Source organism: Heptranchias perlo, unplaced genomic scaffold, assembly GCF_035084215.1.
Source record: "Heptranchias perlo isolate sHepPer1 unplaced genomic scaffold, sHepPer1.hap1 HAP1_SCAFFOLD_44, whole genome shotgun sequence".
In the NCBI taxonomy this organism is placed as follows: Eukaryota; Metazoa; Chordata; class Chondrichthyes; order Hexanchiformes; family Hexanchidae; genus Heptranchias; species Heptranchias perlo.
The window spans coordinates 11,095,677-11,122,469 of record NW_027139453.1 but is presented as its reverse complement, the minus strand read 5'-3'; the positions used below and the strand labels follow the sequence as shown (position 1 = coordinate 11,122,469).

The 26,793-nt window shown below is 41.5% G+C and overlaps 1 long non-coding RNA gene across 9 annotated transcripts in view; it reads right to left on the bottom strand.

Moving 5' to 3' along the window:
* The window catches only part of LOC137312941 (uncharacterized), a 45,567-nt gene that overhangs the window by 15,310 nt on the left and 3,464 nt on the right, over positions 1–26,793 (bottom strand). For 7 of the 9 annotated variants that reach the window (XR_010960958.1, XR_010960952.1, XR_010960954.1 and 4 more), the window contains 4 exons: positions 23,594–23,830; positions 20,017–20,112; positions 9,214–9,715; positions 2,497–2,592 (listed from right to left, as the gene is read on the bottom strand). This is a non-coding gene — a long non-coding RNA (uncharacterized lncRNA). Of the gene's footprint in view, positions 1–2,496; positions 2,593–6,517; positions 6,608–9,213; positions 9,716–20,016; positions 20,113–23,593; positions 23,831–26,793 lie in introns of those variants that run through there. The other 2 variants (XR_010960957.1, XR_010960960.1) reach the window with 2 other exon arrangements.

Here is a 26,793-nt window from a genome sequence, read left to right as displayed (position 1 = left end):
TTGCCCATCCCTAATTGCCGTTGAGAAGGTGGTGGTGAGACGCCTTCTTTAACCGCTGCAGTCCGTGTGGTGAAGGTTCTCCCACAGTGCTGTTAGGAAGGGAGTTCCCGGATTTTGACCCAGCGACGATGAAGGAAAGGCGATATATTTCCAAGTCGGGATGGTGTATGACTTGGAGGGGAACGTGCAGGTGGTGTTGTTCCCATGTACCTGCGGCCTTTGTCCGTCGAGGTGGTAGAGGTCGCGGGTTTGGGAGGTGCTGTCGAAGAAGCCTTGGCGAGTTGCTGCAGTTCATCCTGTGAATGGAGCCACTGCAGCCACTGTGCGCCGGTTGTGAAGGGAGTGAATGTTTCGGGTGGTGGATGGGGTGCCAATCAAGCGGGCTGCTTTGTGCTGGATGGTGTCGAGCTTCTTGAGTGTTGTTGGAGCTGCAGTCATCCAGGCAAGTGTGGAGTATTCCATCACACTCCTGACTTGTGCCTTGTAGATGGTGGAAAGGCTTTGGGGAGTCAGCAGGTGCGTCACTCGCCGTAGAATACCCAGCCTCTGACCTGCTCTTGCAGCCACAGTATTTATATGGCTGGTCCAGTTAAGTTTCTGGTCAATAGTGACCCCCAGGATGTTGATGGTGGGGGATTCGGCGATGGTAATGCCGTTGAATGTCAACGGGAGGTGGTTAGACGGTCTCTTGTTGGAGATGGTCATTGCCTGGCACTTGTCTGGCGCGAATGTTACTTGCCACTTGGCAGCCCAAGCCTGGATGTTGTCCAGGTCTTGCTGCATGCGGGCTCGGACTGCTTCATTATTTGAAGGGTTGCGAATGCAACTGAACACTGTGCAATCATCAGCGAACATCCACATTTCTGACCTTATGATGGAGGGAAGTTTATTGATGAAGCCGCTGAAGATGCTTGGCCCAGGACACTGCTCCGAGGAACTCCTGCAGCAATGTCCTGGGGCTGAGATGATCGGCCACCAACAACCACTGCTATCTGATTGACACATTCTCCTTATTTTAACACAGACATTACTTGGTCTCTTTCAGTCCACCTGGATATTTTCATCAACAATTGTTTTATCAAAAATTGTGAGTTTTGAAAAATTGTGGTCATAGTCCCTCCTATCTGCTCTCTGAATTCCTTTAAAAGCCTCGGTTGCATTATCTCTGAGCTCAGTGGCATATCCAGCTCGGCAATTAAATTCACAACCAAATCCTTCCCTAAAATTGTCTCGAAATATGGCTCGCTGAAGATGCTGTATCGATGCCTTTGTATTGAATAATTTTACTGTAGACAGTTTGATACTGTGATACTTTGATGCTTTGAAACTAACATTTGCACATCTGCCATCATTTTTAGAAACTGACTGAAATATTTTGTATCTCCCCAAAAGTTCATCCACTCCAGCCCTGTCTTTGCGACACTCGAACACATCTCTCATGATTCTGACTTTCCAAATGTGTTTGGAATGATTTGTAGATTCACAGACATAACACACAATCTGAACTCCAATTCATTGGACTGTTGACCAGTTCTCGTTTTTTTTTCTTTTTTTAGTATCAAGTTACTTCTTCTGTCACTATATCAAAAACCTCCTTCCTTTTTTCCTGCGAATAACTTTTCACTATTTCATCAATCTTCTGTTCCTGCTCCAACAGTTTTATTATTTCCACTCTCTAGTCTCAGATCCGGATATTTCACACGCTCCAGTCCTATCAGGTGAAACCCTCCCACTGCTCCCTATACCCATTCTGTCAATCCGTTTTGGCTGGTTGGTGCAGATCGTAACCGTCCCTACCTTTCGTCCTGAACTCACCCTAGTGTCCCAAGAGCATGAACCCTTCCCTCCTGCTCCAGCCCTGCAGCCGCACATTGACCTGCCTCATATTGTCCTCAGTAAGCGGCCCAGTGCAAAACAATTCGGAGATCACCAACTTGAGGCCTTGTTTTTCGGTCTCGTGCTCAAATTCTAATATTCTCTGTAGAAACGTATTTCTAACCGTGTTATTGGCTCCGACTATGAATATTTACCGCTCTCCTTTCCTTCCCAGAGATTGTCACACCTGTTGCAGGAAGTACTTCCTTGTGGCACCATGGAGGCAACTTACAATTTGAACCTGCTCAGGGCTGCAGAAGAGTCTGTCTATTCCCCTGACCATAGAATCTCCCACCACTCTCGCTCTCCTATTCCTGTGCCTTACCTGCCTCTCACCACTCCCCCAATGATCCCTGGTTTCACATTGTTACTCAGGAAGACCAATCTGATTCACTGTTTCTATCCACCTTCCAGTCCATAACATCAGGTGTCTATTGCCAGTTCCACTACTGAGATCCCTCCACCTGTGACTGCACTGCCCCACGAGATGGTCACTCACTTTCTTCTATCTACACACCATATGCTCGGTTTCTTCTTCCTGTGTGAGCAACAGGATCTTGTTCGTGATCTTGACCCTTTATCAGGACACATTTGATATTTTAAAGATTGTTCTGAACCTACCGGTGTCTATTCCCTTTCTTGTTGATGATGTTGGATCTTCTCCCCTGTTTGGACCTTCAGCCATGGTGGTAAGAAGCGTTCCAAGATTCTGACGCTCTGTAATAAATATATTAATAGGAAGGTTAGACTGAAATATTATAATGAGAATGATAAAACGGCGTCTTGTTGAATATGATATCAAGTCCCTTCTCCCCCATCAGGACAACAGCTGTTAGACCTCGGATCGAGCATTTCCCGACTTTTACGATCAACTCTCCACATGAGGTGCGGCACAGACAGCTGCCCAGTGAAACCCAATGAGTCCCTCTGATCTTCACAACCCAGTGAGAGTCGGCCGAGATTCTGCACTCGCAGCACCAATTGGTAAGATTTGGTCACAGTGCAGGCCAGCACCAGACTTATTCCTGAGGTAGTGAATATTCTGGAGGGCAATATGGAACGGCTGATGAATTAAATGTTCCTTCACTCGTTGTTACCCAGTCTGGCGCTGTTGTATTATTTTATTCACAGATTTGTTTTTAATATTTTTGATTTGTTAAGTTTTGATATTAAATTCTGATGTTTATGAGACTGATATCTATCTACATACACAATATTTAGCTTGGTGTGATTTCTCTGCTCTCTTTGGTAGTGACATTGTTCGTGTGTTCATGGAGATGTGTTTTGGTTGGTGCTTCTATTTGAATATATTTACCTTATCCCTCATAGTATCAGCTCCTGACTAATGACCACTGTTCAATAATATTAACACTCATGTTTAATATTATGAATTGCATAACTTTAAACAGGTGCTGCACATTTATTTTTGGATTATTTTTAGGTGTCTCACAATCTCAGAAAACATCACAACTATATAAGTTGAAGATTTGACGGCTGTTTTACAATCATAATTCCCCATTGTGTGTGTGTCTCGCTCTGTGTGTGCACGCACAGGCAAGAGCAAATAATCAAACTATCAGTCACCGTCCTTTCCTTTCCACACTGTGGAAATGTAAAAGAGATTAGTCTTGGTCCGTAATTTCTTCAATCAATAGTTGAAGTCATTTGCTGACAATTGTGTAATAAACGGACATGAGCAATAAAAAAATATATTTACACCTACACTAATTGCATTCGTGCAATCAAACACAAGATTAACTTATGTCGTTACTTTTTATATGAAGATTAGTGATAGGTCCTCCTGCCTATTTTTAATTTCAGTTGTTACGTTTTATATAAAGATTAGTGATTGATACTCGTACTTGGCGGTAAATTCAGCAGTTATTTTTTATGAAAATATTCGTGATGAGTCCTCCTGCCTGTTTTTAATCTCAATAGTTACTTTTTTATGTGATGGACCCTCCTACCTGCTGGTAATTTCAGTGGTTACTTTTTAAATAAAGATAAGTGATGGATCCTCCTCCCTGTTGGTCATTTCAGTAGTTTATTATTTTACTAATATTAGAGATGGACCCGCCTACCAGTGGGTGATTCCAGGAGTTACTTTGTTTAAACAGATTACTGATGGACCTTCCTCCCTGTTATAGTTTCAATCATTGCTTTTTATTTAAAGATTAGTGATGGACCCTCCTGCCTTTTGGTAATTTCTGTAGTTTCTTTTTTAACAATGATTCGTGATGGACCCGACCAACTGTTGCAGATTTCAGTAGTTACTTCGGTTATCTAAAGATTCGTGATGGACCCTACCGCCTGTTGGTAATTTCAGTAGTTGATTTTTATAAAAGGATTAGTGATGGACCCTCCTACCTGCTGGTAATTTCAGTCGTTCCTTTTTTTAATCTAAAGATTATTGATGGACCCTGCTGCCTGTTGATAATTTCAGTATTTACTTTTAATATATAGATTAATGATAGACCCACATACCTGTTGGTAATTTCATTTGTTACTTTTTATATAAAGTTTAGTGACGGACACTTCTACTTGTTGCTGATTTCAGTTGTTAATTTTTATATAAAGATTATTGATGTACACTGCTACCTGGTGGTAGTTTCAGTTGTTATTTTTGAGGTAAAGATTAGTGATGGGACGTCCTGCTTGTTGGTAATTTCAGTGGTGTATTTTTTATAACGATTACTGATGGACCCTCCTACCCGGTGGTAATTTCAGTTCTTACTTTTGATATAAAGATCAGTGATGGGCCCTCCTACCTGTTGTAATTTCAGCAGTTACTCTCGATATAAAGATTAGAGGTGTGCACTGCTACCTGGTGGTAGTTTCAGTCGTTTTTTTAGGTAATGATGAGTGATGGGTCCGCCTGCTTGTTGTTAATTTCAGTGGTTACTTTTTTATGCAAAGGTTAGTGATGCACCCTCCTACCTGTTGGTAATTTCAGCATTTACTTTTTTAATAAATATTAGTGATGTGACATCCTGCCTGTTGGTAATTTCAGAAGTTCATTTTTTAAATCTGAACATTAATAATGCACACCACTGCCTGTTTTTAATTTCAGCATTTACTTTTTACATAACGATTTGTGATGGACAATACTCCCTGGTGGTAAATTCAGTGCTTACTTTTTATCTAAAGATTACTGATGGACACTCCTCCCTGTTGTTAATTTGACTTGTCACTTTTTATATAAAGATGAGCGATGGATCCTCCAGCCTGTTTGTAATTTCAGTGGTTACTTTTTATATAAGGATAAGTGATGGATCCTCCTCCCTGTTGGTCATTTCAGTAGTTTATTCTTTTACAAATATTAGAGATGGACCCGCCTACCAGTGGGTAATTCCAGGAGTTACTTTCTTTAAACAGATCACCGATGGAACTTACAACCTGTTATAATTTCAGTCGTTGCTTTTTATTTAAAGATTAGTGATGGACCCTCCTGCCTTTTGGTAATTTCTATAGTTTCTTTTTTAATAATGATTCGTGATGGACCCGACCAACTGTTGCAGATTTCAGTAGTTACTTCGGTTATCTAACGATTCATGATGGACCCTCCTGCCTTTTGCTAATTTCCGTAGTTACTTTTTATATAAAGATCAGTGATGGACCCTCCTACCTGCTGGTAATTTCAGTTGTTACTTCTTTTATAAAGATTCGTGATGGGAACTCGTGCTTTTTTGTAATTTCAGTAGTTAGTTTTAAAAAAGGTTTGTGATGTGACCACCTGCCTGTTGGTAATTTCAGTAGTTACTATTTTATGTAAAGATTCGTGATGCACCCTCCTCCGTGGTGTAATTTCAGTTGTTACTTTCATTATAAAGATTATTGATTTTCCCTCCTGCCTGGTGGTAATTTCTGTAGTTACTTTTTATATAAAAGTATTAGTGATGGACAATCCTACCTGGTGGAAATTTCAGTCCTTACTCTTTTATCTAAAGATAAGTGATGGACCCTCCAGCCTCTTGGCAATTTCAGTAGTTACTTTTTAAATAAAGATTAGTGATGGACGCTCCAACCTGTTGGTAATTTTAGTCGTTACTTTTTAAATCAAGATTAGTGATGGACACTCATCCCTGTTGGTAATTTCAGTAGTTTCTTTTTGATGAAGATTAATGATGGACCCTACTGCCTGTTTGTAATTTAATTAGCTAATTTTATATAAAGATTAGTGAGGAAACTCATCCCTGTTGATAATTTCAGTGTTTTTTTAAAGATTAGTGATGGACACTAGTAGCTGTTGTTAATTTCAGTAGTTACTTTTTATATAAAGATTAATGATGGCCCTTCCTACCTGTTAGAATTTCAGTAGTTGCTTTTTATATATAGATTAGTGATGGACCCTCTTGCATTTTAGTAATTTCTGTAGTTTCTTTTATCATAATGATTCGTGATGGACCCTCCTACCTGATGGAAAATTGACTTGTTACTGCCTTTTTGTAATTTCAGTGGTTAGTTTTTTTCTTAAAAAAGTTTAGTGATGGGACCTCCTGCCTGTTGGTAATTTCAGTAGTTATTTTGTCTGTAAAGATTAGTGATGGAAACTCCTTCCTGTTGGTAATTTCAGTGGTTACTTTTTATACAAAGATTAGTGATCGGCACTCCTACCTGTTGGTAATTTTAGTAGTTACTGTTGTTATCTGATGATTAGTGATGGACCCTTCTGCCTGTTGGTGATGTCACTAGTTACTTTTGTTATCTAAAGATTCGTGATGGACCCTCCTACCTGTTGGAAAATTGACTTGTTACTTTTAATATAAAGATTTGTGCTGGACCCTCCTTCCTGTTGATAATTACAGTAGTTGTTTTTTATATAAAGATTCGTGATGTACTCTCCTACCTGCTGGTAATTTCAATAGTTACTTTTGTATGTAAAGTTTAGTGATGGTCCCTCCTACCCGTTGGTAATTTGAGTTGTTACTTTTTTATAAAGATTAGTGATGGGATCTCATGCCTATTCGTAATTTCTGTTGTTACTTTTAGTATAAATATTAGTTATTCATCCTCCTGCCTTTTTGTAATTTCAGTAGTCAGTTTTTAAAAATTGGTTGGTGATGGAATCTCCAATCTCTTGGTAATTTCAGTAATTACTTTTTATATAAAGATGAGTGATGGACCCTCCGACATGTTGGTAATTTCAGTAGTATCTTTTTCTGTAAAGTTTAATGATGGACACTCCTACCTGGTGGTAATTTCAGTCGTTATTTTTTATGTAAATTTAGTGATGGACCCTCCTACCTGTTGGTAATTTCTTTCGATAATTTTTATAAAAAGGTTACCTGTTGGTAATTTGACTTGTTACTTTTTATATAAAGATTAGTGATGGACCCTCCTACCTGGTGGTAATTTGTGTCGTTAATCTTTTCTAATATTAGTGATGGACCCTCCTGCCCGTTGATAATTTCAGTAGTGACTTCTTCTTTAACGATTAGTGATTGACCCTCCTCCCTGTCGATCAATTCAGGAGTTACTTTTTACATAAAGATTAGTGATGGACCCTCCTACCTGGTGGTAATTTCAGTAGTTACTTTTTCATATAAAATTTAGTAATGGACCCTCCTACCTGGTGGTAATTTCAGGAGTTACGTTTTGTATAAAAAATAGTGATGGACCCTCCGACCTGGTGGTAATTTCAGTCGTTATTTTTATATGAAGATTAGTGATGGACCCTCCTACCTGTTGGTAATTTCAGTTGTTACTTTTTTTTACACAGATTTGTGATGGGACCTCCAACCTGGTGGTAATTTCAGTAGTTACTTTTAATATAAAGATAAGTGATGGACACTCCTCCCTGTTGGTAATTTCAGTAGTCACTTTTCATGTAAAGGTTAGTGATTAACCCTCCTACCTGTTGATTATTTCAGTAGTTACCTTTTATATAAATATTCGTGATGGACCCTCCTACCTGTTGCTAATTTGAGTTGTTATTTTTTGAAAAAAAGATCTATGATGCGCCCTCCTAACTGTCGGTAATTTGAGTTGTTATTTTTTATATAACGTGTATTGATGGACTCTCCTCCCTGTTGATAATTTCAGTATTTACTTTTTCTATAAAGGTTAGTGATTGACCCTCCGACAGGTTGGTAATTTCAGTCGTTAATTTTTGTATAAAGATTAGTGCTGGGGCCCTGCAAGTTTATTGACGTTTTTCCACCTCTCGCACAGAACCATTTATTCATACTGATGTCCTCTCTCCTCAATATGTTGTAATCAGGAACATTTCTCTGTGTTCTGTGGAAACCCAGGCCCTGTTTTAAAGATACCTGATCACATTTCTCATAATTCTGACTTTCCAAACGTCAATTCAATGGAATGTTGACCCGTTCTCGTTTTACTTTTTAAGATCAAGTCACTCTTCAAAACCTCCTTCCATTTTCCTGCTAATAACTTTTCACTGTTTCATAAATCATCAGTTTCTGCTCCAACAGTTTTATTAATTCCACTCAGTGCTGTGGCCCTCCTACCTGTTGATATTAAAAGTAACTACTCAAATTACCAAGATTAACGGTCAGGAACGACCGATCTGTGTGAAAGATGGTTTCGCCTGAACCGGTTTCCCTTTAAAACATTCTGGAAGTTTGTTTCTCTCCAAAGGGAGCGGCCTCTCTTTATTTAGTTGAGCCAGTTCAACACCGTCACGAACATACTTCAGCAAAAACAGAAGTCCCTGCTCCATTCTCCCACCTAATTCGCATTAAACTAATCAATTATAATTGATCAGGAACAAGTTTTGGCTCCGATTTTGCTCCTGTCCTGTGATTGGATGGCGTTCAGTCCAGCCTCGTGTAACCATAGGCTGATTTTCCAGGTGCCCGGCAGAGAGCGATGATCGGCCATTGTGAATCTGTTAACCCTTTACTGAGCTGAACTTTGTGTTCGATCAGTCTTTGATCAGTGCAACGGGAACCAAACGGTTCAGTAATTAAAAAGAGCCAGTGTCATAGTTTAAAAAATGCAAATAGAGTGAGAAAGGCCAGTTTCCCACCCCTGTTTACTGAATATCAAATTCTAACATGAGGAGGAGGCACATCTGGACTAAGATGGTGCAAATCTCCAGAGTTCGTGTTCCTGCTTTCTGTCCCGTAATCGCTTTAAAATGTGCCTGTGGGGAGATTGGTGGGGTCCATGAAGGGATAAGCACTGAAATTCCCAGTGTAAAATACCCGGCCTTCAGTCAGTGTCTGAGCGAACAATTAGTGAATTGTTCCATCCGCGAGGAATGGAGAGCTCCCTCCGCCGGAGAACATATCTGACAGCGGGAAATCGGCTTTAGAAAAGAGGAAGGGGCAGAAAAAGTTAATTTAAATCAAATTGACACGACATGAACCTTACCTTGATCCCGCAAGTATTTTCCGCCTCGCAATGTCCGTGTAGATTTGACAAATTATATCCTTGTTATTTCAATGTAATCAATCGACTGCAAGTTCTTTGCATTATTTTAGCAGTTCACAACTTGAGAATTTGATCTGATCCTTGTTATGTGAGATTCAGAGCTCCGCCCCCTGTGAAAGCTGCTGCCAGACATCAGGATGGATTTCAACACAAACATTCCTCATGTGTTTCAGAACAGGGAGCGGCCTTTCTGGTGGAATCAAATCGAACCGGGTTGACAATTCGCTGCCACGTCAATTGTGAACAAAGATGGTGATAAATTTTACTTTTTCTCTTCTTGTTAAAGAGAATTTCAGTAAAACAGATATTTGGTGAGAAATAAATAGTTACATTTGCATCAGGGACATTGTTCACTGAAGTCCCATCGATTTTCTGATGTTGGCGCTTTCAATCCTGTGGCCAAGAGCCAGTGTTTCGTCAGTGAGCAGAGGAGAGGCGATTTCTGCAAGTGAGGATATTAACCATTAAACCGCCGAATTAAACTATTGCGAAGCATCAATCAGATCAATCACTGGGGGAATGGACAGTGTGGGTAAATGCTGGGTTTATATATCATTAAATACATCGTTACATGAACAGCGTGGTTAAATGGTGGGTTTATATATCATTAAATACACTGCCAAATGGACAGTGTTGGTAAATGGTGGGTTTATATATCATTAAATACACTGTTAAATGGGCAGTGTGGGTAAATGGTGGGTTTATATATCATTAAATACACTGTTAAATGGACAGTGTGGGTAAATGATGGTTTTATATATCATTAAATAAACAGTTAAATGGACATTGTGGGTAAATGGTGGGTTTATATATCATTAAATCCACTGTTTAATACACATTGTGGGTAAATGGTGGGTTTATATCATATTAAATACACTGTTAAATGGACAATGTGGGTAAATGGTGGGATTATTTATCATTAAATGCAGTGTTAAATGGGCAGTTTAGGTCAATGCTGTGAATTTTCACATTAAATACACTGTTAAATGGACAGTGTGGGTAAATGTTAGATTGATAAAGCATTAAATACACTGTTAAATGGACGGTTTTGGTAAATGGTGGGTTTGCGTGGAGTCAGGGTGTGTTAATTGAAATTTCTAAAATGATAAAAGGATTCAATAGAGAATTACATAGAATTACATAGAACATATGGCATTGTAACAGGCCATTCGGCCCAACATGTCCATACGACACACGAGACTCCACCCCCTACTTCTTCTATCCCTACCACCATATCCTTATATTCCTTTATCCGTCGCTTGTTTATCTAAGTTTCGTAAATGCATCTATTCTCGTCGCTTCAACCATTCTCTGGGTGAAAAATTTCTGCTGAATTCCCTATTGGATTTACCCCCAGAACCCTCTGCTCCTCTACCCGATTTAGACACTTATTATCCAAGCAGTTTGTGGCCCCCTTATTTTTCCTACTAAAATGTAATACCTCACACTCATTAGGTACAGATAATGCATTTCGTCTGATGGAGGAGTCCAGAACAAGGGGACACAATATTAAAATTAGCACTCGGCCGTTCAGGAGTGAAATCTGGACGCACTTTTTTTCACACAAAGTTTACTGGAAATGTGGAATTCCCTCCTCCAAAAGGTTGTGGATTCTGGGTCAACTGAAATTTTCACGGTTGATAGCGGCAGATTTCTTTTGTTCACGGTGTGAAACGAAATCGATCAAGGGCAGGTAAATAGAATTCAGGTTGCAGAGCGGTCATGATCTAATTAAATGGGAGAACGTATTCGAGGGGCTGAATGGCCTACTCCTGTTCCTATGTTCTTATATTTAAACATGTGCTGGATTCCGGAATTTGGCGAATGTGAAATTTAATTAGAGTTTCTGTGCAATGACTTCAGCAATTGGAGGGTTTACACGATCCCTTTACATGGTTGTATCGTAGTATCATAATAGGTACATCACAGGAGTCCTTTCGGCCCATGATGCCTGTGCTGGCTCTTTGAAAGAGCTTTCCAATTAGTCCCTTTTCCATGCTCTTTCCCCAAAGCCCTGTAAATTTTTCCTTCAAGTTTTTATCCAATTCCCCATTGAAATTTACTGTTGAATCTCTCATTTTGCCCCTCTTATTTCCACATTTTTTTTTAGATCTCCTCTGTTCCTTCTGTATTCAGCCTGGTTCACTCCTGCATTATAAACCTTACATTCGTCATAAGCCTCAGTTTTCTGTTTCATTTTAATATCTCTCTCTTTAGTCATCCAGGGAGCTCCAGCTTTGGATTCCCTTCCTTTCCCCCTCGTTAGGATGTGTCTGCACTGTGCCCGAACACATAGGCTCTGACTGGCTGTTTTTATTTAAGGCAGAGCTCCATCGGTTCTGCACTTCGCAGAATTCCAGGGGAGTAAAGATCAGATAATCGCTGCAAGAGAATCGAAGGTAAACGTTGTTAAATATAGTTTTGTAAACACTCCCATTGTTCCACCCTGTGTCCAGTCAGAATTAAACAGTGAAACCCCGAAACCAACCTGCGATTTTATTACGTGGCCGGTTAAAAGTTCAGTACAAGAGATTCTGTATCTGTAGATTTTAAATACTAAGTTCCTGAAATTGATGCTTTTTGTATCTGCCGAGATGCTGAACTGATGTGTCCAGGATTCTGGATCGCAATTCACCTCCCCCCAATCCCCAAACCCACGTTATCATAAGAATCTTGTGCAGTCGATAAACAGAGAGACAGGTCAGGACATCGCACTCTCTGGCGCCGTTTCGGAGTCTCCGCCTCTGCAGGGCGAGTCCCAGCAGTTCTCCCGCACCCACCTGGCAGGACAAGGCAATCCTTGCACAGAAGGTTGTTTTTTAATATGTGTGTTTGACAGTGCAGTCCTTCTAACTCATCTGCTTTAACCGCAGCAATGCACAAACACAGCCTGCCGGCTCCGGGCATTTTATTGGTGCATTTTGAAGTACCCCTTCTACCGTGTTCTGGATTGTGCCGAGATTGCCTGAATTTACCCGCTACTCGTGGAGAAGATTATGTACTGGGTTGTTCCTGTCCGTCATTACTTTCCTTTAATTCCTGTCGTCACTTGTTCAATGCATTATTTACCAACATTATCAGGAAAGATTTAACAGGCTGTGGCTCTGTTCTCTTTTAAGTTGAAGACGGAGAGGTGACCTGATTGAGGTCTTTAATATTCGGAAGGAGTTCCATAGGTCCGACCGAGAGAGGATGCTACCAATTGAGGGCGGTCCAAAACTAGAGGCCATGAATATGATAGTTACTAATGACACCAATATATAATTCAGGAAAGACATCTTATAGAATAGCGAGAATGTGCAATTCGCTTCCACGTGGAATGGTTGAGGCGAAAAGTTCAGATGCATTTAAGGGGAAGGTAGATAAATACACGAGGGGACTAGAAATAGAAAGATAAGTTGATAGGGTGCGATGCAATAGTGTGGGACAACGCTAGTGTTGAGCATAAATACAGTCAAAGACCTGTTGGGACAAATGGGCTGTTCCTGAGCTGTAAAATGCTATGTAATTCAATTAATATTTTTATTACACCAGCTCTTTCATCAACACAGATGCAGTCAGTAATAACAACCCTATATTGAGCAGGGATATTGTCAGAATTATCAGCCCTATAATGAACAGGGATACTGTCAGTAAAAACAGGCCTATAATGAGCAGGGATACTGTCAGAATTATCAGCCCTATAATGAGCAGGGATACTCTCAGTAATAACTGCCCTATAATGAGTAGGGATACTGTCAGTAATAACAGCCCAATATTGAACAGGGATACTCTCAGTAATAACAGCGCTATATTGAGCACAGATACAGTCAGTAATATCAGAGCTATATTGAGCACAGGTACAGTCAGTAATATCAGCTCTATGATCAATACAGGTAATCTCAGAAGTATAAGCTGTATACTGTCAGTTGTATCATCTCTATAATCAACACAGATACTGTCAGTAAAATCAGCTCTATAATCAATACAGATCCTGTCAGTATATCAGCTCTATAATCAATGCAGATGCTCTCAGTAATATCAGCTCTATAATCAGTACAAATACTGTCATTAATTTCAGCCCTGTAATCAGTACATACACTATCAGCAATATCATCCTTACTGTCATTAAGATCAGTTCTAAAATGAGTACAGATACTGTACTGTGGCTGGCTCTGCTGCAGAGGAGGGCAGGAAAAAGAATGGCAGAGCTATAGTGATAGGGGACTCGATTGTAAGGGGAATTGACAGGCGTTTCTGCGGACGCAACCGAGACTCCTGGATGGTATGTTGCCTCCCTGGTGCAAGGGTCAGGGATGTCTCAGAGCGGCGGCAGGACATTCTGGAGGGGGAGGGTGAACAGCCAGTTGTCGTGGTGCATATAGGTACCAACGATATAGGTAAAAAACGGGATGAGGTCCTACAAGCTGAATTTAGGGAGTTAGGAATTAAAGTAAAAAGTAGGACCTCAAAGGTAGTAATCTCAGGATTGCTACCAGTGCCACGGGCGAGTCAGAGTAGGAATGACAGGATAGCTAGGATGAATACGTGGCTTGAGAGATGGTGCAAGAGGGAGGAATTCAAATTCCTGGGCCATTGCAACCGGTTTTGGGGGAGGTGGGACCAGTACAAATTGGACGGTCTGCATCTGGGCATGACTGGAACCAATGTCCGAGGGGGAGTGTTTGCTAGTGCTGTTGGGGAGGGTTTAAACTAATGTGGCAGGGGGATGGGAGCCGATGCCCGAAGTCAGTGGGAAGTAAAGTGGTGACAGAAATAAAAGGCAATCAGGGAGAGTGTACGAAACATGACCGGACAGATGGTCTAAGAAAGCAGGGCAAAGACCAAGGGAAGTCTAAATTAAACAGCATTTATTTCAATGCAAGAAGTCTGATGGGCAAGGCAGATGAACTCAGGGCATGGATGGGTACATGGGACTGGGATGTTATAGCTATTACTGAAACATGGCTAAGGGAGGGGCAGGACTGGCAGCTCAATGTTCCAGGGTACAGATGCTATAGGAAAGATAGAGCAGGAGGTAAGAGAGGAGGGGGAGTTGCGTTCTTGATTAGCGAGAACATCACGGCAGTAGTGAGAGGGGATATATCCGAGCGTTCGCCCACTGAGTCTATATGGGTAGAAATGAAAAATAAGAAGGGAAAGATCACTTTGATAGGATTGTACGACAGACTCCCAAATAGTCAACGGGAAATTGGGGAGCAAATATGTAAGGAGATTACAGACAGCTGCAAGAAAAATAGGGTGGTAATAGTAGGGAAATTTAACTTTCCCAACATTGACTGGGACAGCCATAGCATTAGGGGCTTGGATGGAGAGAAATTTGTTGAGTGTATTCAGGAGGAATTTCTCATTCAGGATGTGGATTGCCCGAATAGAGAGGGGGCAAAACTTGACCTCCTCTTGGGAAATAAGGAAGGGCAGGTGACAGAAGTGTTAGTGAGGGATCACTTTGGGACCAGTGATCATAATTCCATTAGTTTTAAGATAGCTATGGAGAATGATAGGTCTGGCCCAAAAGTTAAAATTCTAAATTGGGGAAAGGCCAATTTTATTGGTATTGGACAGGAACTTTCAGAAGTTGATTGGGAGAGTCTGTTGTCAGGCAAAGGGACGTCTGGTAAGTGGGAGGCTTTCAAAAGTGTGTTAACCAGGGTTCAGGGTAAGCACATTCCTTATAAAGTGAAGGGCAAGGCTGGTAGAAGTAGAGAACCTTGGGTGACTCGGGAGATTGAGGCCCTGGTCAAAAAGAAGAAGGAGGCATATGACATGCATAGGCAGCTGGGATCAAGTGGATCCCTTGAAGAGTATAGAGATTGCCGGAGTAGAATTAAGAGAGAAATCAGGAGGGCAAAAAGGGGACATGAGATTGCTTTGGCAGATAAGGCAAAGGAGAATCCAAAGAGCTTCTACAAATACATAAAGGGCAAAAGAGTAACGAGGGACAGAGTAGTTCCTCTTAAGGATCAACAAGAGATAGGTGAGATCCTGAATGAATATTTCACATCGGTATTTACGGTTGAGAAAGGCATGGATGTTAGTGAACTTGGGGAAATAAATAGTGATGTCTTGAGGAGTGTAAATATTACAGAGAGGGAGGTGCTGGAAGTCTTAACGCGCACCAAGGTAGATAAATCTCCAGGACCTGATGAAATGTATCCCAGGACGTTATGGGAGGTTAGGGAGGAAATTGCGGGTACCCAAGCAGAGATAGTTGAATCATCGACAACTACAGGTGAGGTGCCTGAAGATTGCAGGGGAGCAAATGTTGTGCCTTTGCTTAAGAAGGGCGGCAGGGAAAAGCCTGGGAACTACAGACCGGTGAGCCTGACATCTGTTGTGGGTAAGTTGTTAGAGGGTATTCTGAGAGACAGGATCTACAGGCATTTGGAGAGGCAGGGACTGATTAGAAACAGTCAGCATGGTTTTGAGAGAGGAAAATCATGTCTCACGAATTTGATTGAGTTTTTTGAAGGGGTAACCAAGAAGATAGATGAGGGCTGTGCAGTAGACGTGGTCTACATGGACTTTAACAAAGTCTTTGACAAGGTACCGCATGGTAGGTTGTTACGTAAGGTTAAATCTCACGGGATCCAAGGTGAGGTAGCCAATTGGATACAAAATTGGCTTGACGACAGAAGACAGAGGGTGGTTGTAGAGGTTTGTTTTTCAGACTGGAGGCCTACCAGCGGTGTGCCTCAGGGATCGGTGCTGGGTCCGCTGTTATTTGTTATTTATATTAATGATTTGGATGAGAATTTAGGAGGCATGGTTAGTAAGTTTGCAGATGACACCAAGATTGGTGGCATTGTGGACAGTGAAGAAGGTTATCTAGGATTGCAACGGGATCTTGATAAATTGGGCCAGTGGACCGATGAATGGCAGATGGAGTTTAATTTAGATAAATGTGAGGTGATGCATTTTGGTAGATCGAATCAGACCAGGACCTGCTCCGTTCATGGTAGGGCGTTGGGGACAGTTATAGAACAAAGGGATCTAGGAGTACAGGTTCATAGCTCCTTGAAAGTGGAGTCACAGGGAGATAGGGTGGTGAAGAAGGCATTCGGCATGCTTGGTTTCATTGGTCAGAACATTGAATACAGGAGTTGGGATGTCTTGTTGAAGTTGTACAAGACATTAGTAAGGCAACACTTGGAATACTGTGTACAGTTCTGGTCAGCCGATTATAGAAAGGATATTATTAAACTAGAAAGAGTGCAGAAAAGATTTACTAGGATGCTACCGGGACTTGATGGTTCGACTAAAAGGGAGAGGTTAGATAGACTGGGACTTTTTCCCCTGGAGAGTAGGAGGTTAAGGGGTGATCTTATAGAAGTCTATAAAATAATGAGGGGCACAGATAAGGTAGCGGAGTCTATAACGAGGGGACATAGATTTAAGGTGAGAGCGGAGAGATACAAAAGGGTCCAGAGGGGCAATTCTTTCACTCAAAGGGTGGTGAGTGTCTGGAACGAGCTGCCAGAGGCAGTAGTAGAGGCGGGTACAATTTTGTCTTTTAAAAAGCGTTTGGACAGTTACATGGGTAAGATGGGTATAGAGTTATATGGGCCAAGTGCAGGCAATTGGGACTAGCTTCGTGGTATAAACTGGGCGACATGGACATGTTGGGCCGAAGGGCCTGTTTCCATGTTGTAAACTTCTATAACACTGAGTCCGATTATCAGCGTCTCACTGCAGCCCAGACTGAGACCCACCCTGGGACCTTCCTGTCTGTACATTTGTCCACTGTCCCACTGCAGCCCAGACTAAGCCCCACCCTGAGGCCTTCCTGTCTGTACATTTACTCAGTGTCCCACTGTTGCCCAGACTTAGCCCCACCCTGGGCCCTTCTGTACATTGAGTGTCCCATTGCAGCCCAGACTGAAAACCGCCATGGGCACTTTATTTCTGTTCATTGACCCAGTGTCCCACTGAAGACCAGGCTGAGTCCTGCCCTGATCCCTTCCTGTATGTACATTGACCCAGTGTCTCATTGCAGCCCAGACTGAATCCTGCCCTGATCCCATCCTGTCTGTACATTGACAAAATCCCCATTAGGGAATATTGAGACCCGGATATCCTGCAGAATCAGCGCTGTGGGACCGGGTGACTGAGTCTCATGACCCTGTTGCTGCGCCTCTGACTTCACAATGGGAGACAACGCTCGCTCAGCTCGGGCTTAAAACTTGGAGCGCGGCCCGTGAATGGGGACAGACAGGGAATCGGGCAAAATGATCAAGGACTGAGAGCACATCGCTTTTAAACAGAGACAGAATGATCCGGGACTGATCGCTCACCCCTTTTAAACAGGGACAGAATGATCCGGGACTGATCGCTCACCCCTTTTAAACAGGGACAGAATGATCCGGGAGTGACACCACGCCCCTCTTAAAGAGACACAGAATGAATCGGGACTGACAGCACATCCCTTTTAAACAGACAAAGAATGATCCGGGACTGACAGCACACCCCTTTTGAACAGACACAGAATGACCCGGGATTGGTTAAAGGAAAGAAACAGAAAGTAGGGATAAACGGGCCATTGTCCGGTTGGCAGGGTGTTACTGGTGGGGTGTCGCAGGGGTCAGTGCTTGGGCCTCAGCGATTTACAATCTATATTGATTAATCAGTTGAAGGGACAGTGTAAAATGTCCAAGTTCGCTGACGATACAAAGCTAGGTTGGAAAGTTATTTGTGAGGAGGACACAAAGAGTCTGTGAAAGGATATAGACAGATTAAGTGAGTGGACAAGACGGTGATAGTTGTGGCATAATGTGTGGAAATGTGAGGATATTCACTTTGGAAGGAAGGATAGAAAAACAGAATATTTTAAAATGGTGGGAGACTATTAAATGTTGGTGTTCACAGAGAATTGGGTGTCCTTGTATAAGAAACTCAAAAATGTAGTATGCAGCTCGAGCAGGTAATTCGGAAAGCAAATGGCATGTTGACCATTATTGCAAGGGGGTTCGAGTACAAGAGGAGTGAAGAATTACTACAAATGTACACGGCTTTAGTGAGACCTCACCTGAAGTATTGCGTCCAGTTTTGGTCTCTTTATCTAAGGACGGGTATGCTTGCCTGGAGGCGGTGCAACGAGGGTTCACTAGATTAATTCCTGGGATGAGAGGGTTGTCCTATGAGAAGAGATTGAGCAGATTGGGCCTGTACTCTCAGGAGTTTAGAAGAATGATAGTGATCTAATTGAAACATATAAGATTATGATGGGGCTTGACAGGTTAGATGCTGAGAGATTGATTCCCCTAAATGGAGATTCTAAAACTAGGTTGCATAGTCTCAGGATAAGGGGTCGGCCATTCAAGACTGAGATGAGGATGAATTCCTTCACGCAGAGTGTTTTGAATTTTTGGACCACTCTACCCCAGAGGGCTGTGGATGATGAGTCATTGAATATATTCAAGGCTGAGATCGATAGATTTTTTGAATTGTGATCAAATTCCCTCCTATCTCCTCTCTGACTTCATTTAACAGTCTCGAGTGCGTTATTTCTCAGTGACTTATCCACCTCGGCTATTAAATTCAGATCCCAATCCTTTTCTACAGTTATCTCGAAATATGGTCCCACATGCTCCACTGTTACAACAACATTTTCACATCTGCCATCACTTTTAGAAACTAAAGGAAATGTGTTGTTTCTCCCCAAAACCTCATCCATTACAGCCCAATCTTATAGATACTAGATCACATCTCTCATCAATCTAACTTTCCAAATGTGTTTGGAATGATTTGTAGATTCACAGACATAACACACAATCTGAACTCCAATTCATTGGACTGTTGATCTGTTCTCGTTTTTCTTTGCTTTTAATATTAAGTTACGTCTTCTGTCACGACTTCAAAACCTCCTTCCTTTTTCCTGCTCATAAATTTTCACTATTTCATCAATCTTCTGTTCCTGCTCCAACAGTTTTATATTTCCACTCTCTAGTCTCAGATCCGGATATTTCACACGATCCAGTCCTATCAGGTGAAACCCTCCCACTGCTCTATATACCCAGTCTGCTAAACCGTTGTTGTTTGTCGGTTCAGTTCGTAACCGTCCCTCCACTTCGTCCTGAACTAACCCTGCTGTCCCAAAAACATGAACCCTTCCTTCCAGTTCCATCCCTGCAGCCGGACATTGACCTGCCTCATATTGTCCTCCTTGAGCAGCCCAGCGCAAAACAATCCAGAGATCACCACGTTAAGGCCTAGTTTTTCAGTCTAGAGCTCAAATGTTAATATTCCCTCTCTCAACGGAGCTCTTTTCTTGTTATTGGTTCCGGCCATGACTATTTTCCGCTCTGCTTTCCTTCCCAGAGAGTGTCCCACCTGTTCCAGGAAGTTCTTCGCTCTGACACCAGGAAGGTAACTTACTTATTGGGACTGCATAGAGCTGCCGAAGAATTTGTTTATTCGCCTGACTATCGCTCTCCTATTCATGTGCCCAACTTGCCTCTCACACATGCCCCTACTCCCTGGTTTCACACTATTATTCAGAAGGACCATCCTGGGTCGCTGTCGCTATCCACCTTACAGTCGAAACACCAGATATCTATTGAACAGTTCCAGCACTGAGATCCCTCCATCTATGACTGCACTGGCCCACTGGATTTTCACTCACTTCCCTCTATCAACACAGTATCTGCTCGGTTTCCTCTTCCTGAGTGAGCTGTAGGTTCTTGCTCGTGATCAGTGCCCTTTATCAGGATATAATTGATATTGTAAAGGTTGATCTGAACCTACCGGTGACTATTCTCATTCTTGTTGATGAAGTTGGATCTTCTCCCCTGTTTGGACCTTCAGCCATGGTGGTGACAGGCGTTCCAAGATTCTGCTGCTCTGTAATAAATATATTAATAGCAGGTTTAGACGGAAATATTAAGATGAGAAGGATAAAACATCGCCTTGTCGCGATATCAAGTCCCTACTCCCCCATCAGCACAACAATTGTTAGCTCTGGGATCGAGCATTTCCCGACTGTTACCAACAACTCTCCACATCAGGTGCGGCACAGACAGCTGCCCAGGGAAAACCAATGAGTCCCGCAGACCTCCACAACCAGTTCTAGACGGCCGAGATTCTGCACTGGGAGCACCCATTGGTAAGATTTAGTCTCCGTGCAGGACAGCACCAGACTTATCCCTGAGTTGGTGAATATTCTGAAGAGCAATATGGAGCGAGGTGATGAGTTCAATGATTCTTCACTCGGTGTTACCCAGTCTGGCGCTATTGTATTATTTTATTCACAGATTTGTTGCAATTTTTTGATTTGTTGAGTTTTGATATTAAATTCTGGCATTTTATGAACCTGATATCTACCTACATACACAATACGGAGCTGGGTGTGATTTCTCTGCTCTCTCTGGGCAGTGACGTTGTCCGTGTGTTCATGGAGATGTGTTTTGGTTGGTGCTTCTATTTGAATATATTTACCATATCTCTCACGGTATCAGCACCTGACTAACGTTTGCCGATGACACAAAGATTGGTGGCATTGTCAGCAGTGTAGATGAAAACATGAAATTACAAAGCGATGTTGATAGAATAGGTGAATGGGTAAAACTGTGGCAAATGGAATTCAATGTAGACAAATGTGAGATCATTCACTTTGGTTCAAGAATGGATAGAAGAGGGTACTTTCTAAATGGTAAAATGTTAAAAACAGTGGATGTCCAAAGGGACCTTGGGGTTCAGGGACATCGATCATTGCAGTGTCATGAACAGGTGCAGAAAATAATCAATAAGGCTAATGGAATGCTGGCCTTTATATGTCGAGGACTGGAGTACAAGGGGGCAGAGGTCATGCTGCAGCGATATAAAACTCTGGTCAGACCGCACCTGGAGTACTGTGAACAGTTGTGGGCACCGCACCTTCGGAAGGACATGTTGGCTTTGGAGGGAGTGCAGCGTAGGTTTAATGGAATGATTATATCAGACTTCAAGGGTTAAGTTACGAGGAGAGATTACACAAATTGGGGTTGTATTCTCTAGAGTTTCGAAGATTAAGGGGTGATCAGTTCGAAGTTTATCAGATATTAAGGGGAACGGATGGGGTGGATGGAGAGAAACTATTTCTGCTGGTTGGGGAATCTTGGAGGTGGGGGCACAGTCTAAAAATTAGAGCAAGACCTTTCAGGAGCGAGATTAGAAAACGTTTCTACACACAAAGGGTGGTAGAAGATTGGAACTCTCTTCTGCAAACGGCAATTGACACTAACTCAATTGCTAAATTTAAATGTGAGATATATAGCTTTTTGGCAGTCAAAAGTATTCAGGGATATGGGCCAAAGGCGGTTTTATGGAGTAAGATCACAGATCAGTCATGGTATTATCAAATGGCGGAGCAGGCACGAGGGGCTGAATGGCCTACTCCTGTTCCTGTTTTTCCTATGTTTCCGAATTTTACACCGTTCAATAAAATTAACACTAATGTATAATGTTATCAATCGTGTAATCTTAAACTGGTGCTGCACAGTTATCTTTGGATTATCTTTAGGGGTCTTACAATCTCAAAAACCACCACAAATATATAAGTTGTCGATTTGAGGGCTGTTTTACAATCATAATTCTCTATTGTGTGTTTGTCTCTCTGTGTGTGCGCAAAGGCAAGAGCAACAAATTAAACTATCAGTCCCGGTGCTTGCCTTTCCACACTGTCGGAATGTAAAAGCGATTCATCTCGGTCAGTAAATTTCAATAAACTATAGTTGAAGTTTTCTCGAGCATAAATGTGCAGCCAAGATTGGGACCTTGTAAGATGCAGTTATCTGTTGTTTCAGTCACGCTCACACTAGTGTAATAAACGGACAACAGCAACAAAAACTTACATTTACACCTACACTAATTACATTAGTTTAATCAAATACAAGATTCATTTGAGCAGTTACTTCCTTTTTTATATAAAGCCTAGAGATCGGGCCCTAAAACCTGTTGGTAATTTGAATGGTTACTTTTTATGTAAAGATTAGTGATGGACCCTCCGACCTGTTGGGAATTTCAGTAGCTACTTTTTCTAAAGATTAGTGATGGGCCCACCGACCTGTTGGTAATTTGAGTTGTTAGTTTTATTTAAAGATTAGTGTTGGACACTCCCACCTGTTGGTAATTTCAGTGGTTAATTTCGTTATAAAGACTTGAGATGGACCCTCCTTCCTGATTGTAATTGGAATTGTTACCTTTTCGATAAAAATTAGTGGTGAGGCCCTGCTACCTATTTGTAATTTATGTCGTTACTTTTTACACAAAAAATACTGATGGACCCTCCTACCAGTTGGTAATTTAGATTGTTACTTTTTATATGAAGAATAGTGATGGATCCTCGTGCCTGTTGCTAATTACAGTAGTGACTTTTTATATAAAGATTAGTGATGGACACTCCTGCCTTTTGGTAAGTTTTTTTATGTGGACTAGTGATGAGGCCTCCAAACTGTATATATTGGAAGTAACTACTCAAATTATCAAAATTAACGATCAGGAACCTCCTTTCTCTGTGAAAGATGGTTTCAGCCCTGAAGCTGTTTCTCTTTAAAACAGTCCTGCAGTTTACTTCTGCCTGAAGGGAGAGGCCTCTTTTTCTTCAGTTGAGCAAATCTAACAACTAACATCCTCAATAACTTATTTTTCGAAAAAAGGTGAAGTCCTTGCTCCATTCTCCCACCTAATTCGCATTAAACTAATTAATTATGATGAATCAGGAGCAAGTTTTGTCTCCGATTTTGTTCCTATCCTGTGATTGGATGGCGTTGATTCCGGCCTCGGGTCAGCTGAGGCTGATTTCCCAGGTGTCCGGCAGAGAGCGATAATCGGCCATTGCGAATGTGTTAACCCTTTACTGAGCTGCACTGTGTGTTCCACCAGTCTTTGATCAGTTCAATGCAAGTGTGCCGGGAAACATAACGGTTCAGTGAGTAAGAAGAGCAAGTTTCACAGTTACAAATAAATGCACATGGAGTGAGAAAGGCCAGTTTCCCACTCCTGTTCACTGAATATCAAATTCTAACATGGGGAGGAAACACCGCAAGGCGAGGATGGTGTAAATCTCCAGAGTTCGTGTTCCTGCTATCTGTCCTGTAACCGCTTTAAAATGTGTCTGAGCGGAGATTGGTGGGGTCCAAGAAGGTATAAGCCCTCAAATTCTCGGTGTAATGTAGCCACCCTTCAGTCAGTGTTTGAACGAACAATTAGTGAATTGTTCAATCCGCGAGGAATGGAGAGCTCCCGACGCCGGGGAACATATCTGACCGCGGGAAATCGACTTTACAAAAGAGGAAGGGGCAGAAGAACTTAATTAAAATGCAAATTGACATTACATTAACATTACCTTGATCCCGTCTCTCAATGTCCGTGCAGATTTTACAAATTATTCCCTTGTTGTTTCATTACAACCAATCGAGTACAATTTCCTTGCTTTATTTTAGCAGTTCACAACTTGGGAATTTGATCTGATCCTTGGTATGTGAGATTAAGAGCTCCACACTCTGTGAAAGCTGCTGCCAGACATCAGGATGGATTTCAACACAAACATTCCTCATCTGTTTCAGAACAGGGAGCGGCCTTTCTGGTGGAATCAAATCGAAGCGGGTTAACAATTCGCTGCCAGTAAAGCAGATACATGGTTAGAAATAAATTGTTACATTTGCATCAGGGACATTGTTTGCTGAAAATCCCATCGATTTTCGGATGTTTGCGCTTTCAACCCTGGGGCCAATAACCAGTGTTTCGTCAGTGAGCTGAGGACAGGCTGTTTCTGTAAATGAGGACATTAACCGTTTAACCTCCGAATTAAACTCTTGATGAGCATCAATCACCTCAATCACTGGGGGAACGAGTACTGACAATCCACAGTTACATTTATCAGAGTAAATATTCAGAAGATACACCAGTTACATTGTTAATTCCGGAAAGGACCATTCCTGGACTGTGATTGGTATAAGGATTGGATTTCTCCCATTTTCAGAGGGTTCACAGACAGAATACAAAAACAACTCCACGGGTTGGAAGTGTCCAAAGAGATAAAGTATTTGAGCACAGATTGTGGTGATAATTCCGAGGGACGGATTGTTGTGATCAATCCCAGGAACATATTGTGGTGATAATCCCGACGGACGGATTATTGTGAACAATTGTCGAAACGGATTGTTGTGATCAATCCCAGGGACAGATTGTGGTTATAACGCCGAGGGACGGATTGTTGTGATCAATCCCAGGGACAGATTGTGGTGATTATCCCGAGGGACGGATTGTTGTGATCAATCCAAGGGACAGATTGTGGTGATAATTAAATACTCTGTTAAGTGGACAGTTTGGGTAAATGGTGGGTTTATATATCATTAAGTATACTGTTAAATGGACAGTGTGGGTAAATGTTCAGTTAATAGATCATCAAATACATTTTTCAATGGACAGTATGGATAAATGGTGGTTTTATATATCATTAAATACACTGTTAAATGGACAGTGTGGGTAAATGGTGGGTTTATATATCATTAAATACACTGTTCAATGGACAGTGTGTGTAAATTGTGGGTTTATATATCATTAAGTACACTGTTAAATAGACAGTGTGGGTAAATGGTGGGTTTATATATCATTAAGTACACTGTTAAATGGACAGTGTGGGTAAATGTTCAGTTAATAGATCATCAAATACAATTTTCAATGGACAGTATGGATAAATGGTGGTTTTATATATCATTAAATACACTGTTAAATGGACAGTGTGGGTAAATGGTGGGTTTATATATCATTAAATACACTGTTCAATGGACAGTGTGTGTAAATGGTGGGTTTATATATCATTAAATACACTGTTAAATAGACAGTGTGGGTAAATGGTGGGTTTCGATACAATTAAATACAATGTTAAATGGACTCACAGTCCCTGTACTGATTATCGAGCTGATACTGCTGACAGTATAAGTTTTGCTTATAGAGCTTATGCTTCTGAGATTACCTGTATTGATCATAGAGCTGATATTCCTGACAGTATCTGTATTAATTGTAGAGCTGCTATTATGAACAGTATCTAATCTGAATATGGAGCTGGTATTACTGGCCTTATCTCTGCTGATTTTACATGTGATATTACTGAACGTACCTGTACTGATTATGGAGCCGATATTACTGACAGTACTTGTATTTATTATCGAGATGATATTACTGATTATATCTGCACTGATTATAGAACTGATATTAATGACAGTACTTTTATTGATTGTCGAGCTGATATTACTGAAATTATCTGTCCTGATTTGATAGAGCTTAATCGTGAGAGTATTTTGACGCTTCTAGGGTTGTTCTACTGAAAATGTTTGTTTTGATTATGGAACTGATATTACTGACTGTATCTGTGCTAATATGAGGCTGTTATTACTGACTGTATCTCTGCTCAATATAGCGCTGATATTACTGACAGTATCTGCGCTAATATGTCGCGGTTACTAACTGTATCTCGGCTCAATATCGCACTGATATTACTGAATGTATCTGTGCTCAAATTAGCCCTGCTTTACTGACTGTATCCCTGTTCAATATAGGGCTGATTATTCTGAGAGTATCCCTGCTCAATATTGAGCTGTTACTACTGACTGTATCTGTGTTGATGAAAGAGCTGGTGTAATAAAAACATTAATTGAATGACTTAGAATTGTCCAGCTCAAGAACAGCCCATTTTTCCCACATGTCTTTGCCTGGATTTATGCTCCACACGAGCGTCCTCCCGCACGATTTCATCGCACCCTATCAACTTATCTTTCTATTTCTAGCACCCTCGTGTATTTATCTACCTTCCCCTTAAATGCATCTTAACTTTTCGCCTCATCCATTCCATGTGGTAGAGAATTGCACATTCTCACCACTCTCTGAGTAAGATGTCTCTCCTGAATTACATCTTGGTTTCATTAGTAACTTTCTTATATTCATGGCCTCTATTTTTGGACTGCCCTTAAGGGGAAACATGCTCTCCAGTTCGAGCCTATGGAACCCCTTCCGAATATGAAAGACCTCTATCAGTTCACCTCTCCGTCTTCAACTGAATATAGAAAATAGACAGTCTGTTAAATCTTTCCTGATATTGTTGGTAAATAATGCATTGAACAAGTGACGCCAGGAATTAAAAGAAAGTAATGCCAGTAAGGAACACCCAGGCCACAATCTTCTCCCATGGGAGCGGGTAAATTCAGGCAATCTCGGCACAATCCAGAGCACGGTAGAAGGGGGACTTAAAACTGCACCAATAAAATACCCGGAGCCGGCAGGCTGTGTTTGTGCATTGCTGTGGTTAAAGCAGATCAGTTAGAAGGACTGCACTGTCAAACTCACATATTAAAAAAACAACCTTTGGTGCAAGTGTTGTCTTGTCCTGCCAGGTGGGTGCGGGAGAACTGCTGGGACTCGCCCGGCAGAGGCGGAGACTCCAAAACGGCGCCAGAGAGTGCGATGTTCTGACCTGTCTCACTGTTCATCGACTGAACAACAAGATTCTTATGATAACGTGCGTTTGGTTGGGGGGTGAATTCCGAT